The sequence below is a fragment of the Oryza sativa genome, chromosome 2, assembly GCF_034140825.1.
Source record: "Oryza sativa Japonica Group chromosome 2, ASM3414082v1".
Lineage (NCBI taxonomy): Eukaryota > Viridiplantae > Streptophyta > Magnoliopsida > Poales > Poaceae > Oryza > Oryza sativa.
This window is the reverse complement of record NC_089036.1, coordinates 15,339,545-15,342,128: the sequence shown is the minus strand read 5'-3', so window position 1 is coordinate 15,342,128 and position 2,584 is coordinate 15,339,545.

The following is a 2,584-nucleotide window of genomic DNA, read 5'->3' as shown; positions in this document are numbered from 1 at the left end:
TAAAATAACAATATAATCCAGTATAAACTAATCAGCAAATAATGATATGATAAATAAGCATTGATCCGAAGGTTAAAGCACACATCGGCAGGAGGTCCGATGTCATGAAATCCACAAGATTAGATTAAACAGTGAAACATTTGTTGTCATCGGCTAAATCCAACTTATATGTATATGCAATCCTTATGAGCCGATGCAACGTCCAGATAACTCACCGGCTGAAACCCCGATGAAACCCTTATTGGCAATCAAGAAGCAGGCTAGAGATTATGGCAATCAAACGTATCTGATGCAGCACTAAGTATGAAAAGAAACATAATATCTAGACAATCAAACCGTTGACTGAGTTTTCAGGGTGGTAGATGTCTAAGCTAATCTAACTAGCAACGCGATTAAGCCGATACTGGCAGAAACCCTAAAACGAGAAGCAGCCGATAGAACTAAATTGATATGCTAAGACTAGATTAACAAAGACATATGATAAATAGGTAGGCAAAAATATCATCCAAACCAGAGCAATCCAATAGGTCGAATGTACTGATGCAACCTTAAATGACGCCGACATAGACGATACAATTGCATGGACCGACAGAACATTGGACTTACCTCTTAGCCAGAGATCGAACACCGATGCAACCCCACGTCAGGTGCCAAATCCCGCCGGACGATAAAATAAAGTAGAAAAGATAAAAGGTGGCGATGTGCCGAATTGTATTGATCGTAAAGATAAATTACATAGACCCCGGGTGTACATATTTATACCCATGGGTTGATACAAGTCCTTATCGGACAAGAAAGAAATTTTCCTAAATATAAAAGGAAAAGATAAAGTCCTTATAGGACACTAAACACACTTTCCTAAAGATAAAAGGAAACTAACAAACTATTCCTAATTAGTAGATAACTTACCATGCCGTATTCTCTTTGAACTCGGTCTCTTCTAGATAAGCTTCCTTTAGTAGATCAATTTCTTTAACCGAATATAGCAAGAATCCGACAACTGACGACTTGGCAACTCTCATCGGCTAATCTCAGAACTTTGAAGCCAATGCTGACTCTAAGCCGATGATTACTCCGGGCTTACCAAATTTCACTGTTAACACTCTTGTGCTAAGAAAATAGATTATATCTTTGTCATCCAAATTTCCTATTAGCCTCAAACAATTCTTTGAAACCCATGCCATATATTTTGAGGCTAAAACCCTACTTATCCTTCTCCAATTATCTTCTTCCCACCTTCCTATTTACACATTCAATTTCATTCATATATCCCTTACCCTTTCATTTGAGTGCATCAAATAAATTCCATTATATGCTACCTCTAAAATATTGCACTCAAATAATTAGGAAATCTCTCTTTGGAAATTATCTCCAAAATAAATTCATCTCAAAGGTTAGCCACTTAAATTTCTTCCAAATATTAATTTGGATTTAAATTCCATCCCTCAATTCCCTACACAAATTAGAAAGCCTTCCTATTCATTTGGGCGGAATTTTCTCTCTCTTCCTTCGGCCCAGACCGGCCCAAGTCGGCCCAGCCCCTCCCACCCAAGCCGACTCCCTGCTTCTCCTCCCATGGGCGCTTCCAGGCGCCGCCACCGTGCGCCATTACCTGCCGCCGTGCACGACTCAGCTACCGCCGCCGCCATCTTGCTGTCGACGCGAAGGAACCGCCACCCGACGTCAGCTACACTTCATTCCGCCGACGTCAGCAACAGGGACGAACCGCCATCGTCGGCCGATCAGAGGACAGAGCCGGCGCCGTCATTCTTTTCTCCACGTCGCTGCAGCCGTGTCCTCATCGACCTTCTCCTCTGAACCGCCATCAGCCACCGCCTCTCGCCGCCTATAAATATAAGGCGAGCCCTCCCCTTTTCTCCACACATCAACAGAGCCTCGAGCTCCCTTTCTCTCTCTCCATCCATGGCCGATCGTCGACGCCGTCGGTCGATCTCCCCATCCGTAGCTCCACCTCCCCTATCCTCGCGCCATCGGCTTCGCCTCCATCCGGAGAGTCCGTTTTTCCCCTTTCCCCTCTCCCTCCACCTTTAAGTGAAGCCACCACCGCATTCATCCATGCCGGCTCGAGGTGAGCCCTTGCCGCCGCCGTTCCGGCTATATATCTCTCACTCTCGGCCAGCCACCGACCTCCCCGGGTGCGCGTCGCTCGGGAACACGCGTGGCCGCTGCCGTCGAGGCCGTTCATCCACCGGAGCATCGGCGCCCCTCCTCTCCCTTCTCTCTGTTTGCTCGGCTGGAAGAGAAGAAGCAGAAGAAGGAAGGAGGAAGAAGAAAGAGAAAAGAAGAAGAAGAGACGAAGAACTGACAGGTGGGCCCCTGTATAGTACTATTTCGTAATTTCCCTATTTAATTCAAATTCTATTCTTTAGAAGCCCATATCTCCTAAACCGTAGATCCGATTCCAGTGAAACTTGGACCTAAATTCATCTAAATTCAAAATCTACATTTTGATATCAAATTTTCTATTTTAATATTTTATTTGAATTTATTCAAATACCGTTTGAATTTATATTTGACTTTTCAAATATTTTCTTTTATCCCAATTACCCTTTAGCCACTAAAA